Consider the following 15579-nt stretch of genomic DNA (forward strand, 5'->3'; position numbering starts at 1 on the left):
TGAAGGGCAAGGACTCGCTTGTCCTTGTGATGGTGAACCTGAGCTGAGCACTGTTGATCCTGGTCACCCTTTCCTCTACAAAGCAATGAAAAATGGCTTCATCTGGCCCTTGGATACCATTGCTGGGAAATGATGGTAGCAGATGACGTCCATTCAGCAAAGCTCCTGTCTCTGCCGCCTGGCTGGCTTTGGATGTGGTCCAAGAACGTGTGGTCGTGGTCTCCAGTTCCAGCACCAGCCAGTCCTGGCTGCCTTGGGTGAGGCTTTCAGCTGGGCCGGATTCTTGGGACCTGATTTAATACACACTGAGCATGTTGCCCACTTTCACTTTGGCCTACTATGTCTCAGGCCACTTGGCTGTCTGCAGGCTGGGTCTGGGAGGTAAGCACTGTTACCGCCCCGCCCATTCTACAGATGGGAAAAGCAGAGGCAAAGAGCAACTTCAAAGGGATCCTGTTTTCATGAAGTACTTCCCCCAAATTTAGGCTCTTCTCTTAGTGTGAACTGTGCACCCAGGAGAGTAGCCATCGTGGGAGAATTCATAGCTAGGCACTCAACAGTGAACACTGGTTGAATGAATGAAGGCAGAATTTCTCATTTCTTCTTCGTGATGAGCTTCTATCTTTGATGCCATTTACTTCAATTTCCCACTCAGTGCAGGAACCCCTTCTGTAATCTTCCTGATGGATGGTCATCCACCTTGAATACCCCCAGGGATGGGGAGTTCACTCCCTCCAGAGACAGCTCTTCCCACCTTTGGACAGCTATATATCAGAAGAGCCCTGCTCCTTCTTGAAGTTTTCTTGTTTGGGGATTTGGGGGAGGCTGGCTTGGGTGTCGGAGTCTCAGACTCAGTCACAGGGGGATAACCGAAGGAAGAGCTGCGTCTGCTCAGTCTGGGGAAGAGAAGTCGGTAGTGAGGTGAGGGGGTGTGACTGGAGCCCTCAGTTCTTTTCGAGGCACTGCAGATACAAAAGGAGAATAACAGAGCAGGAAATAAGTACGGTGGGCACAGAAATAAAAGCTTTAGCTAAGAGCTAAAAGCTTTCGTTGTGTCATCTCACTTAGACCCCATTACAATCTTCTGCAGTGACTCCAATTACTCCCCCTTTACAGATAAGGGAACTGAGGCACAGGATGGATAAATCACATGGGCCAGGTGTCTCAACTGGTAAGGGGAGCGGCTGGCATGCAAACCCTAGTGGGTCTGACCTGAGCCCGCCCTTCCACCCCCATATGTATGTGGGACGTGCAGCGCTGGGGTGGCTGGAATCTGGACAGGCAAGTGTCTGGTTACCTGAAGCACTTTCTAGAAGTCAGAAATGTTGGGCCAATGGAATTAGCTGCCTCTGTAAGGTGATGGGCACCAACATGGCAGAATGGTCTGGGAGGAGCCACATCACAGAGAACTCTTTGGACCACATTTATCCATTTCAATCCAATTAAAAACAGATCACTAAGGCAACCTTTAAAAGAAAAAAAGGAAAGTGAGGAATGAGTGGTGTTTGCAGTGTAACTCTGAAGCTAGAAACTTCTTCTCTGGCACCTGTCTCTGAGTCTCTCCCCAAATACTAGGACTCCTGAAAAACCAGGGTCCTTGGGGGCTGGTCTTGACCTTGTTTCCAGGAGCTAAAAAGGGGAGAAAGGTTGATGGAGGCCTGGGTTTTCCCAAGCAAAAGACCCAATCCCTCAAATGCCCATTGATATGGTGAGATGAGCCTCAGAGAGAGCAAGTCACTTGCCCAGAGCTGCACAACAAATACACAGCTCAGCTGGGGGACCTGGGAGGGACAGCCCTGTGGTTGGAGGGGGCAGGGAGCTTGTCCTCATTCAGTCCTGGGAAGCCTCAGAGGAGGGGCTGAACTCAGTATTGGTATTCCCTCTCCCTCTGGGTCACCAGGGACTGGTTCTGGACCCTGGATCGTGTGCTGAGAATAGTTTAGCCTCCAGTTTCTTTCCTGCTGGTGCCTCAGGCTCAGGGTCAGCTGATAGCTGATGCCTGGCTGGGAGTGGGGTGTTGGGCACGTGTCTAGTCCACTGCTGCCCTCAAGAGACCAAGCCAAGGTCCAGGCGGCGCCCGGGCTCATGGTGGAGGCCGTTCTGTGGTCAGTAGAAGCCTCTGTCATGTCAGGGCTCTGGGCCTTTTTCCATGCAGCTTTTCTTCAGCTCTTCCTGTACTTTAGGAGAGTAATCAGATTATTCTATGCTGGGGCTCTGTCCCCTGCAGGCTGAGGAGTGACCTGGCATCTGGATGACAGGGAGGATGAGTCCTCTGCTGGGACAGGCCAACGGCGGCGGGGGGGTGGGAGGGGCGGAAAGGGAGGTCCGAAGGGGGATAGGATTGAACGGTGGTGGCAGCATCAAGTACAGCCCAGCTCCTGCTCACTCAGGAACCCTCTGTCCAGGAGACTCACGTAGGGAGTGGTTGAGCCCCCATGGGTGTCGTTTCATGGGCCAGGAGGCTGTGTCACGTGGCTGAGGTCAGCCTTCTGGTGAGTGACAGGCTGGAAACCTGACGGGGTTGGAGTGCCCCTAGGCCTGTGGTCTTACTGCCTCATGACAGTGCTATCTTCCCATGGCAGGACACTGCCTGGAGCTTTGCCAATGCGCCCAGGGTGCCTGCGTGCACCGCCTCCTTGGCCCCCTGAGTGTCAGGGGTGGGCAATGGGGTTCAAGCGGCCCCCTCCTTCCCAGAAGGGCTGTTCACCCTCCTCCATCTGCTCCTCCTAAATGGAGGCGTGTGCCCTCCCCAGACATCCCTGCTGTCAAGAGGGGAAGGGCCCATGGAGAGCACCTTATGTCCTCTTTGACAAACCAAAAAAACCCACAAAAAAACAAAAAAACAAAACAAAACAAAAAAACCCCTGCAGCCCAGAGAGGGCAAGGGGCTTGCCTGGGACCACAGAGCAAACTGGGGGCAGGGCCTGTGTGGAAGCTGGGCATCCTGACTCCCAGGCACACACATGTCTGTGAGCAGAGCCTCCATGTTTGCCTTCTTCCGAAGATGATACCCTGCCACATAAATGTCAGCAGGAGCAGGCACAACCATCACCAGCCCTGTCCAGATGTTTAAATATTCCAAGCACCTGTAAAACTGAACAGTTTGCTGGTGGAGGTGGTTCGGGCTTCCTAGGGCTCCCCCCAATCCACTGGAGGCACCGCTTCTAGAAACCACGCTCCACTAATTCTCTTGCCTCCTGCTACCTCTCATCTGAAGAGTGGCCCTGCTTTCCTTGCCGTGGACAGCTCCTGGAATGCCAGGAGCTCCCTTCTGTTTGGGCGAGAGGCTGCCGCCAGCCTCAGTTTCCCCATCTGTGACAGTGGCTCCATGCCCGGCAGGCTGGCTGGACTCTTCCAGGGAGTGAGGCAAGGGGAGAGAGGTCTGTGAAGGCAAACCAGCCACTGTCCGAGCCCTTTGTCCCGACTTAAACTGCAGCAGCCGACCTGTGCGCGCCAGCCAGGGCCTCTCATTTCCTTTGAGTAAAGCGCTCTCCCTGCGAGAGGGAGCCACGGACCTCAAAGGCCGGCCCACAAAGGGGCCCTGACATCGTGGGGAACAATGTCGCCTGTTTACCTGACAGATTGTCCGCTTTCTTTTCATCTCCGAGGAAAAGAGCTCCCGCTGGGAGCCGCTAATCCCAGAGTAAACAGATGACCTCGTGGTGCTTTTCTTCCGGAGGTGGGGTGCCTAGCAAGCGCCCCAACTGTGCAAACAGACACTGGAGGCCTCCTGCGCCTCCGGGGGCGTGGCCCGGGGCCTGCGCGGGAGGGGCCCTTTGCTCCAGCCCGCCCTCTTTCTCCCTTTGTGGTTTCTGGTTGAATGGGGAGAAGCTCAAAGGCAGGGGCCAGAGAGGTCAAAGCCAATTTGCCCGGCCAAGCATGGGGGAGGAGAGAAGGGGCCAGACCAGGCGTTTGGGGAGGCCTGACCTTCACCTGGCTCCAGCCCCTGTGGCCTGTCCCCAGCTCTTCTGTGGACACTATCCTTGACAGAGCCTCTGTGTCCTGGCCACTCCCTTACTGGCTGTGTGGCGGGAGGCCAGCAGCTGCTCCTCTCTGAGCCTCAGTTTTCCCATCCAGAAAGCAGGGATGAAGACACCGGTCTCTTAGGGCTGTTGCAAAATACTGTGTGCTCTCAACAAGTGGTAGTGACTCACGATTAGAGAGGAAGGAGGCTGAGTTTAGAAAGCTGGAATTAGATGCCAAGAGAGTGGGGAGGGTATTCGGGGAGGGGGCAGAGAGAGCCAGGACAAAGCCACTCAGTTGGAAATGAATAGCGCTTGTATGCGAGACAGCAAATAAGATAACCTCTGAAATAGCATAACACATTGTGGGGTTACCTCTGGGAGGGGACCCAAATCTTCCACTTCCTAGGGGTGTGACCTTGGGAGAGCTATTTGGCCTCTCTGTCCTTTGGTTTCCTCCTTTGTAAATGGGGATGAAAAGTCCTATATCAAAGGGCTCTCCCGAAATGAAAAGAACCTGGTACGTAGTATATACTCAATAAACATTAGTTCCTAGGGCTTAGCAAGGAAGGGCAGGATCTTTATTCCGTGCAAGGAGCTGAGGAGGGGTGGGGATCTGGAAGAATAAGAGACGTAGGAGTCTGGTCTCACCTTCTTTGGATGCTTCCAGAGACAGCCCTTTCCTTGGGCAGCGGGGAGCTCGGTGCCCCCTCACACACGCTGAGCCCCCCAGGTGCCCACGAGGTGCCTTCCCACCTACCCTCTCCTTGGCCATGCGGCCAGGCAGTGCGTGTCTCTTCTCAGCATTCAGGGCTTCTGTGCCTCCCAGCCCCTCTTTGGGGTTGAGAAGGTGGCAGGTGACTAGGTGAAGTGGTGTCTTCTGGGGTTCCTCAGCTTTTCCTTTTTATTTTTAATTTTTTAATTTTTAAATTTTCATTTTTTCAAAAGATTTTATTTGTTTATTTGTCAGAGTGAGCACAGGCAGACAGAGTGGCAGGCAGAGGCAGATGGAGAAGCAGTCTCCCGCTGAGCAAGGAGCCTGATGTGGGACTCAATCCCAGGACGCTGGGATCATGACCTGAGCCGAAGGCAGCAGTTTAACCAACTGAGCCACCCAGGCGTCCAGCTTTTCCTTTTTTTTTTTTTTTTTTAAAGATTTTATTTGTTTATTTATTTTTAATTTTTTAATTTTTTAAATTTTTTAAAATTTTTTATAAACATATAATGTATTTTTATCCCAGGGGTGCAGGTCTGTGAATCGCCAGGTTTACACACTTCACAGCACTCACCATAGCACATACCCTCCCTAATGTCCATAATCCCACCAGCTTTTCCTTTTTAAAGGGAAGCAAGGAACAAGAAGGAAAGGCGGGGAAGGGTTGTAACATTTGATGAACGTTAAAGCAAGCTTGCATGTATCAGAAATGCCTTTGGCCCCAGTGAACAGCAACTTAAACCGTAGCGTCAACAAATGGAGTTTTATTTTTCTAACAAATTAAGAATTCTGGACATGGGCGGTTTCTAGTCTTGGTCAGCTGCTGGTGATGCCGGCAAGGGCTGCCTCATTCCAACTTTCCACACACGCTCAGTACATAAAAGCCTATTGATCACCTCAAGGTGGCAAGATGGCTGCCTCAGCTCCATCGGGAAAGTAGAGAGTTTCCCGAGAGAGTCTCATTGGTCAGAAGCGGTCACGTGGCCACTCTTAGCAGCAAGGGATGCTGGGAACGCAAATTCCCACATATACTTCCCCCACCTCCAGCAGGGTCCGGGTGCGGGGTGTGTCATGGGGGCCAAAGGGATGGGTGTCCAACCATGCGCTCAGTTGGCTGCCAGAGGAGATCGTGTTTCTCACATCCTAGTCTTACAGACGGCCAACCGGTGCCAAGGGCAGAGAAATGCTTTACTCAATAAGCACTTTGATTGATTTACTTTGACATTCTGGGCCAGCAACCAAAGATGCAGAGATAAAAGCCACTCCCTTGTCTTTCAGAGAGAGAAGGAGAATAATAATAGCAATAGTAACAATATAATAGCTAAAATTCACCAACCGTGTACCTAGTGCCAAGTGCTTGCTGCGCACTTTCTAGACTTTATCACCTCAAGCAACAGGCATGATCCTACCTGCAGTGGAGGAAACTGAGGCACAGAGAGGCCCACAGCAGGCCAGCCTTCCCCTCACAGTGCACAAGGCAGTAGATAGAAGAGCCCAGTTATGAACCTGGGTATGAACTGGGTTCTCTGGCAACCCAGGGGATAAAGGAGACCCCAGAGAGTCTCTGGAGGTTGGGTGAGGTGTGTAGGGTCTGAAAGTGCCAGTTGGAACTCCACAGGCAAGCAAGGTGGGGAAGGTGTCCCAGGTAAGGTTAGACAGCTGGGAGGACGCATTAGAAGTGACATTAGCAAAATCTGAGAAACTGTAGGGGATGTCCACCCACACTTCCCCAGAAACTTGTTTCTTTAAAAGGAATATAGAAATAAAATTATACTTGTAAAATCAATAAGCGACATAAATAATCAAAGAAATAGAATAATATTGAAAATAAAATCCTGTAGTTTATAAAATTGTCAAAGATTAAAAACAAATAAATAAACAAACAAAACAGCCCTCAGACTTGATGCTGATGATTGGGCAGTGAAAAAGGAAATGCTAGGGGGCACCTGGGTGGCTCAGTCTGTTAAGCATATGCCTTCAGTTCAGGTCATGATCTCAGGGTCCTGGGATCAAATCCTGCATCAGTCTCCTTGCTCACCAGGAGCCTGCTTCTCCCTCTGCCTGCCACTTCTCCTGCTTGTGCACTCTATTAAATAAATAAAATCTTTTAAAAAAAGAAGGAGGAGGAAGGGGAGGGGAAGAGGGGGAGGAGAAGAAATAATGCTGGCACATAGTGGGAGAGGGAATTGGTGTAAACCTTTAGAAAAGCAACTTGAAATATATTCCTTAAAATGTGCTGATCTTTTGGCTTGATTTCTAGAAATATATGCTAAAGAAATGGCAAATAAAAGTAGATAATGGGGGATGCCTGGGTGGCTCAGTTGGTTAAGCGGCTGCCTTCGGCTCAGGTCATGATCCCAGCGTCCTGGGATTGAGTCCCACATTGGGCTCCTTGCTCTCAGGGAGCCTGCTTCTCCCTCTGCCTCTAGCCTGCCACTCTGTCTGCCTGTGCTTGCACTCTGTATCTCTCTCTTTCTCTCCTTCTCTAACAAATAAATAAAAATCTTAAATAAATAAATAAATAAATAAATAAATAAATAAATAAAAGTAGATAACGGCACAAGACATGATTTATTGAAATGAGATTTGGGGTTTTCTCCCTCACGTTTTCTTTCTCAGCGTCCCCAGATTTGTAGCCAGACCCCCTCTATTCTTGAATCCTGGGCGACATTTGTAGAACCTAACCAGAAGCTCCTTGAAGGCAACATTTTCTCCTGCTGTTTTGTTTTGTTGTTGTTGTTTTTGTTGTATAAAAAGAAAGTTCAAGAGAGAAAATATGTGGGCAGTCACAGTAGAACAGTGGGAGGAATTTTAAGAAGGAAGGGGGCAAGATTCCTAGCACTGGCAAAGGAGCCTTAAGTCCCAAAGTTGGGACCTTGGCCCCCTGCATAGCCACATCTTAGGACATGGCTGTGATTTTCCAAAGCTCACTGTCCAGAAAAACTGGAGTCATAGCCATATCCCAGTGTCCTGAACCTCCAACCACGCATATAGCAGCAGCCATTAGATATCAAAGAGCATGCCCTCTGGGAGGACAGGTGTTTGTACAAACCCCAGGACCTTTGCATCGCTCTAGCAGACAGGGAGTTCTCAAAATGACTGAGGCCTCCAGGGTGATTTAAAGAAAACTGAATGTGACATTTTCACCTATCTTCATTCATGAGAAAAATAAAAGGTTTTAAAGGTAATTGAGTATAGAGTTATTATCTCATTTTGATTTTTTAAAAACTATTAGTTAAATATTTTCCATAGGAAGATACCGAAGTCCCCTGCCCTGTGTTCCCTAACCTCCAGGCACATACCTTTACGGTAGCACCAACCTTGCTGGGAGGGTCATTATCTATATTTAGTGCCTCACTGTTCTTCGAGGTTCTCAGGTCCTAGAGACTCATCAAGACCTGTCTTGTTTACCTCCATATCCCTAGTGTCTTGCACAATGCCTGGCAAACACTCAAGGAATGATTGAGTACATGAATGAATGAATGAATGAATGAAAGGACAAATGAAGGAATGAACGAACGAACAGGTGTCTGGTATCTGGGATAAAGGGCCTGGCAAGGCCCATCCCTGTTGTCCCCACACAGATACTCCTGGCAGGCTGAAGGACTGTGTACTCAGAAACAGAGTTGACGGCAAGCACATACTCCAGGGAGTGTAAACAGCCCTCCTCCGGGCCAGGGCCGACTGGCAGCCTCGCGGGCAGCTTGCACAATCCTGTGGGCTGCTGTGATTCTCATTTTTGGGGCATGGAGTCATCTCTGCCACGGGCCTCTCCCTCCTTGCCCTGGATTGTCTCTTGGCAACATAAAAGGAACTGTAGGTTTGTTGTCGGTGGGAAGCAGTTCAGACCCCACCCCCCCCATCCCTCCAAAAAGCCAGTCCTGATCAACTAGATCTGCCCAAGCACCCTGGGAGGCTGGAGCTGAAAGGGAGCTTGGAGGTCCCCCAGATGGAACTCTTCATTTTACAGATAAAGGACCTGAGACCTTAAGAGCTGGGGACACTGAGCGGACTGTGATTGTGGCAAAGTTTGGCATAGAGCTGGGTGTCCTGGGATGGCAGCTGGTTCCAGAACCAGCCAAACAGGGCTGTCAGTTCCTGCCCAGCCACTGTCCAGCCGTGTGAACTTGGATCAGGGCTGTGTCCTTCCTCAGTCCTCATCCCCCATCTCTGTGGGGCTGCTTGCAAGGCCGTCGGGGAGCCTCTGGTGTGATGGTACTGAGCACAGTACCCAGCTCAGACTAGTGCCTTCTGCCTCCTGCCTCCTCCCACCCTTTCTTTCCTAACTTCTCCCACTCACCATTCCTCACCATTCCTCCAAGTCCAGGCGTGAACGGCCCGGGCTTCCCTCTGAACCCCCCACTGCAGGGCAGCTGGCTTCCTGATTGGCTGTCCCTGCGGTGGTTGCTTCTCGATTCATCAGTGGCCGCCTACTTTCTCTCCTGCTTTTTCTGTTCTCACACACCTCCTCATCTTGCCAAATTCATTCATATTTTCCTTTCTGTCTCCCTTCCTGCAAACTTTCCCAAGCCTCTGCTGCGTGCCAGGCCCCTGCTGGGAGGAGAGGCTCACGGTTGCCGCCTGCCCTTTCAGGCCTCATCTCCTATTCCAGAACAAGGGCAAGACAGGAGAGGAGCGCGGGATAGCTGGGGTGACGCTGAGTGTCCACGGAGTCCTCTGTCCTAGCTCTGGTTTCTGGAACACTGTAGCAGACAGAAGAGTGACCATGTCCTAACCCCAGACCTTTGAATGTTACCTCGTGTGGCAATAGGAGCTTCACGGATGTGGCTAAATGAAGAGAAGGGGAGACTGTCCTGGATTAAGCAGGTGCACACAAGGCCCTTGCAAGAGGGAGAAAGAAGGTCAAAGAGGAGAGATGTTATCCTGTGGGCTCTGAAGATGGAGGACAAGGGTGCCTGTGCCCCATGGCACCCTGGGAGCTTTCCAAAAGAATCCACCCCTGCTGACACTGTGATGTTAGCTCCAGAGACTCATTTTGGACTTCTGACTTCCAGAACTGTTAGCAGAATAAATACGTGCTGGGTTAAGCCACTAAGTTTGTGTTAATCTGTGACAACAGCAAGGGCAAACATAGAAGACCACGATTCTCTGTCCTCTCGCTGGGAGATGGCCCAAGTGACTAACTCTAGCTAATGCAATGTGAGTGCAGGGGACACACCTTGCTTTGGCCTGAGCCTTCCCTCTCGCCCTGCACAGCCTAGGATGATATTGTAGCAGGCAGAAGTGCAAGATGGTGGTGCTGCTGGCAGCCTGGGTCCCTGAGTGACTGTGTGGAGAATAGTGCCCCCGCCCTGCCATCCCACTGACAGTCAAAACCTCTTAGGATCTGGGGACTATTTGTGACTGCAGTGTAACCTAGACTTTTCTTACTCTGGGAGCTCTGAGGAGGCTCTTGCTTCACAGAGGCAATGATTAAATCTTGGGAAGACAGGCCCTTGATTGCGTGAGCAAAGGCCTGGAGGGGTTGGAGTCTTTGGGGCTGGCCCCGGGGTGCATGGTGGGAACAGAGGCTGGCTGCAAACTATGGGGAGAAAATCGGGAGCAGGGCACTGTCATGACTCAGGCTATCCTGTCTCCCCCAGGTGGGCTCCAAGAGACTTATACGCCTTTCCTAGTGTGCTGCAGAGTGTGCATCTAGGGTTCCCCCTTGGTTCATGTGTGTACACGCGTGTGCTGTGGTTGAGAGGCCTCGCTCTCTGGGCCCGGCTACGCATGGGACTGTGGGTGTGTGCCGCTATGGGTTTGGATAGAGCTGTATCTCCAAGGGGTGGCCTGGGACCTAGGTGTCAGGCTGTGGGCGGGGCTCTGGTGCAGAAGCAGCAAACCGAAAATGTGCGGTGAGGAGGATGGTGCATGAGTGTATCAGAGCGAACAGAGCAACTTTGCAAACCCCCAGCAAAGGAAAAGCTGTGGGACATGGCGGTATCTTCGAAGGTGAGTGGTGGCTCACCATGCCTGCCTTTTGAGCTGTACGTGCCATGATTCAGTAACCTGGGCCCTCTCCAGGGGTGGCTGATCGCCGAACGAGCATGGGTCTCTCTGGAGGGGCCTGTGTGAGCCAAAGAACACTCTATCACAGGCCAGACTTGCAGGCTGTGTTTATTGCCCACATTACTCACCATTTTGTTACCTGAAATACATTTAATTCCTATTAATAACGAGCACTGTAGGGCATAGATTTCATCACGAGCATTAAATTACTTTATTGCAGTTTACAAAGCAGCTGCCTGTGATGTATGACGCACCACTGAGGCTGGGGCCTTCCCACACGAGCTGCTCACCTGCGTGTAGATGTTGACCACTGGGTGTGTGGAGTCAGGGGCAACGTGCTCTCTTGCACACTCACGGCAGTACCTGAAGGGACCTGTGGCTGGCTTGGCCCGTCTGTGTGGCGCTGCCGTGCCCCCAGCTGGCATGACACCCGAGGCCGGAGACAGGAGCCTGCTTTCCCGAGAGTCTTCTATGAACCAGGGGCACAGTGAAGGGCTTTTGGGGCTCTCGTCTCAGTGGACACCAGGGTGCCCCCCCCAGGGAGGGGCTGCATTCCTCATGTCACAGAGGAAGAGACAGAGGGTCACAGAGGACCTGCCTGCGGTGTACGGTGGGGCCCCCCTTAAATCCGGCCGGACCAGCTTACATGCTGCCTGGCACTTTTGTCACACGCTTGCTTCCACCTGTCAGAGGACTGGGTCTTCTCTGCCTTCCCTGCCAACCTCGTGGGCCCCTTTAAGATCGGGTCAGATGCTGTTTTTCTTCTGAGAGCCCGCAGGAAGATTACTCATTCCTTTTTATTTTCTTTTATAATACAGTTTGTATCTTCCATTAATGGCTCAAAGAGGCTCCCCTTGCATTTGTTACCTACCGGCCCCCCTACCCCCGCTCAGTGCAGGGTTAGTAAGAAATGACGTCAGAGCCTATGAGGCTGAGCAGTCAGGGGCCCTGCTGGAAATGCTGTCCTCCCGCCTGCCAGGCACACACACACACACACACACACACACACTGCCTTTGCAAAAACAATTCCCTATTTGGCAAAGGGCAGTGTTTGCCCTGGGATGGGACCTTTCAGCCCCGCGCCAGGCCCTGTTTATTCTGGCACAGAGCACAGGGATGTCCGAGCCCTCTACGCTTGTTGAACTTCCTGGTTTTCTTATCATGCAGCCGGCCCCGCCAGGGAACAGGTGGAAGGCCGACTGGTGCCCAAGGGACCAAGAGAGGATATTGAGAAATGCCACAGATGCCTCTTGGGCCCCCCAAGGGAGAAGGAGCCATGGGCAGGGCCGCTGAGGGGCTGGTGGGGGCAAGGCAGAAGGAGCCGGACAGATTTATAGGTAAAGCCTTCCCTCTCCTTCACCTGGCCTGAGCCTCTGTTCCCTGCTCCGGAGTTCTCTGCTCTGTTCGGCCAGGTCTCCTCGATTTCTCTGGACAGATCTTGCTTTGGCCAACCTCCACACCTTTGCCTGGGCCGTGCCTGTCACTCAGAACTTTCTTCCAAGTCTCCCCTGGAAAGCTAGTTGGTGGGTAGAATAAAAGAATGACCGAATCCTGAATCGTTCCAAGGGTGGGATGGGGTAAGTGAAAGACTGTCTCCCACACTATACTTTTCTGCTCATTTCCCTTCCCCTGGGCTCCCTTGCCCTCGGGGGCTCATCGGGATGTTTGCCCAGGGAGGCCGAAATGAACCCCCAGGAAGCCCTATGGACCCACGGTAGAACTTGTCTCTGCCCCGTCAGGAAGTCACAAGGCACAACAGCTGGAGAATTCTGCGGTAGGAGTCGGGGGTGATGGAGTGGGCGTAGGGGGAGGGATTCCAGGCTCAGGAGTCCGTCAACAAGGGTCAAGTCCTAACTTGCAGCCCTCTAGCTCTAGGACCTGAGGAGGTAGCTCCACACTTCCCCAGCCGGCACAGAATGAGTCCAATGGCAGCTCCTTGCTTGGGAGGTTGAACCACAGTGAAGGGTCAGTGAAGCACCTTGAGCGGGAAAGATGTATTGTATCAGCCTCTGATGTCACTCAAAGAGGATTTCAGACAAATGGTTGACCTCCCACCGCCTTTGTGCCTTAATCGCGCTGTTCCTTGACTACCTCCTACGAAGCTCCTTATTTCACAACATATGAGTTTCTGTCCTTCATTGTCTTGGCAGATGAAGGGACTCGGTAAGCTGTGGCCAGGGTCCAAGAACATGCATCCTATAGGTGGCGGGGCAAGGGTTCAGTGCTTGCTGGCTTGACTTGAAATTGCTCCTTCCTCTCTGTGACCTCAGCCCCTCGTGCTGAGCAGGGGCCCTTGAGCTCTCCTGGCCCTCCTGGGTCTGGGGGCCAAGGCAGGAGAGGCAGCTGTCAACACGCATGAGCTAGAGGGGAGGGCCTAGAGTGCCCTCGTCAGACACCCTTGTTCGCCACACGCCCTAAATCCCCACCATTACTCATGCTGCTGTGCTTCCTGTCGTGTATAGGCAAGACCCCTGATACAATGCAATCCACCATCTCCCTCCAGTGGCAGGCCGCAGCTGCCAAGGACACACCAACACCTGGTATCTAAGGAAGGGGTCCCAAGCCAGCAAGGTTCTGGTGCGGGGAACAGATTTAGATTGGGTCCCAGGGTGCCATCCTGGGAACTGGGTCCTGCTGTCAAAGGGAGAAAAGGCTTTACCAAGGAAAACAGAGAGAAGGAGAGAATGGTCTTGAGTTCCTCCTATGAGCTTTTATGTATGCTGTCTCATTCAGCTCTCTCAACAACCTTGTTGGGGATCGCCTGCTCTGGCTCCCATTTTATAGATGAGGAAACAAAGCACAGAAAAGTTAAGCGATTTGCCCAACGCCACACAGTTAACTCGGCAAAGGCAGGGTTCAATGTAGGCCTGTGATGACTTTCTGCTTCTGCCAGGGCATAGTTACCCCTACCGGGGATGTGGTTATGGGAAGGGTTTCTTGTCTTTAGGCAGAGCTAGATGGCCTGGCTAAAAGAGAGGTTTCCAGAGAGGAACCATTGGCACATCGATCAGGGGTCCGGCCCTGGCAGTTCCAGCTGCCCACCCGGGAGGGTCAGAAGCTGGAGGGGCTTTCACACCATTAGTCATCCCGGGTGGGTGGCAAGCAGACACCCATCGGGAGTGGGTCACAGCGGGGAGCAGGTGAGCGTCACTGAATTACTCATGTCCCCTCACTGGACCTCGTGGGGAACCAAAGTGAGCCGGGACAGCGGCCTGAGCCTGGGGGACCTCTGCCAGGAAGATATACTACATTAGAATAAAGTGATTTGGCTCCATGTTGAAGGTCAATTGCAGTCTTTAGAGAAGATGGAGATGAAACTGTAGAGTTCAACAACGAGAAACCTGGAGACAACCATGGGGGCTCTCGTCCCCATCCTTCACACACGTGGGTCTGATGGTTTGTGCGGCTGCCTCGTCACCTTTACTGGGTCCAGAGTGCCCCCGGGCTTCCCGGAACTGTTTGTTTACCTGTTCTTGCCTTTGGAGGGAAGTGGTGTCACTTGGTTTTCTGGATGCACAAAAGGAAGCTTCAAGAGATTGGCAGATCCAGGCTTACACGTGGTGAGAAGAACGCAGAGAAGGATTCAGACCGCAGAGTCCACGTTCTTGGTGAGTACTGTAGACATTGTTAGGAATCTGTGTCTTCTCCCTAACCTCTTGTCAGAAGTACATCCCCCCAGCCTGGTGAGAAGTTCACTGCCAACAGCAGGTGTAGTGTCTGCATGCTAGTCCATGCAGAGAACCTATGCCATCCTCTCCTGGGGCCGGATGCGTTAGTTGTTTCGAATTTCTCACCGTTACAAGAACGCTGCCAGGAACTGCTTCAGGTTATGGTGATTTCGCAGGGCAATGCTTACTGTGGAGTTGGGGGCTAGAGGGTGGGGACACTTGGAAGAACTCCTGGAGGCACTGCCCCACGTGGGAGTCTGATGTCGCCTGCCCCTTTTTGATGCACACATGTGGGGCGTTATTGGGCCCAACTCTTCTTGCTGTCCCCACCAGGCTTCATGAGGCCTGGGTGCCAAGGGCTCTTCATCTGGGCCACTTTTCCTCTATGAAAATTCCCACCCTCTGATTTCTACTCTTTGTTGATGTCTTCAACATGGGAGTACAGACAAACTAGACTGCAGTTAAGGCTGTGTGATGGGACCACGAGACAGGGAGGGATCCCACAGACCCTCTTCTGTCTGTAGACGGCCAGGCCTGCCCAGGATCCTGGACAGAGAACTCGATCCCTCGGGAGTGAAAGAAATCAGCCAGATAACAGCAAGACAAGTTTTTCCCCGGTGGAAAACCAGGAGTTCCAGAATAATGAAGCCAATGAAAAGATGGGCTGAGTATGAGCTGGCATGTGTGACCATGTGTGTCCAGCGGCTTGTGCCACTAAAGCTCGGGTAGGGGCCTCCTGGGTGCCAGCCCCAAACTGGGCACTGTGAGGACCAGACACGGTCTCTGCTTGCGAGAGACTGAGGGGTGGAAGGGCCTGGCCCCAGTCGGTGCCTGGACAAAGCTCTCCTTCTCAGCTTTCTGTCGATGAGTTGAGTAGCCCTGGACGTCCCCTGTGGGAAATTGTTCTTCCAGCCCCAGCAGAACCTGGAGACTCCTCCTTTGGGAGAAGCCGGACTTCTCTTAGAAAGCCATTTCTCTCCTTTCCAAAGGCAGAAATGAGGTCTCTCCCATCCTGAAACTCTGTGCTTGACCCATAGGAAGGCATTGGCCTTCTGGCCTGTCTGAGCTGGGGCTCCCTCATTCTGCACCCGGGGGCTGGGTGTTCCTCACCCACCTTCTGGGTATCAGGCCATGGGTGAACCTAGAAGGAAGGAGGGGTGATGGTACGGAAGTCAGCTATTCCTTCGTGACCCCAGATGAGGCCAGGCTTCTGGGTGGGGCA

The 15579-nt window shown here is 52.3% G+C and overlaps 1 long non-coding RNA gene across 1 annotated transcript; it reads left to right on the forward strand.

Annotated features, from left to right (window-relative positions):
• The first annotated feature begins 11346 nt into the window (after positions 1-11346).
• Positions 11347-14968, forward strand: LOC116596778. Its single transcript, XR_004288310.1, has 4 exons — positions 11347-11434; positions 11857-12266; positions 13637-14297; positions 14882-14968. It is a non-coding gene; the product is annotated as an uncharacterized LOC116596778 (long non-coding RNA).
• The last annotated feature ends 611 nt before the right edge of the window (positions 14969-15579 follow it).

The sequence above is a fragment of the Mustela erminea genome, chromosome 8, assembly GCF_009829155.1.
Source record: "Mustela erminea isolate mMusErm1 chromosome 8, mMusErm1.Pri, whole genome shotgun sequence".
NCBI classification, from domain to species: Eukaryota; Metazoa; Chordata; class Mammalia; order Carnivora; family Mustelidae; genus Mustela; species Mustela erminea.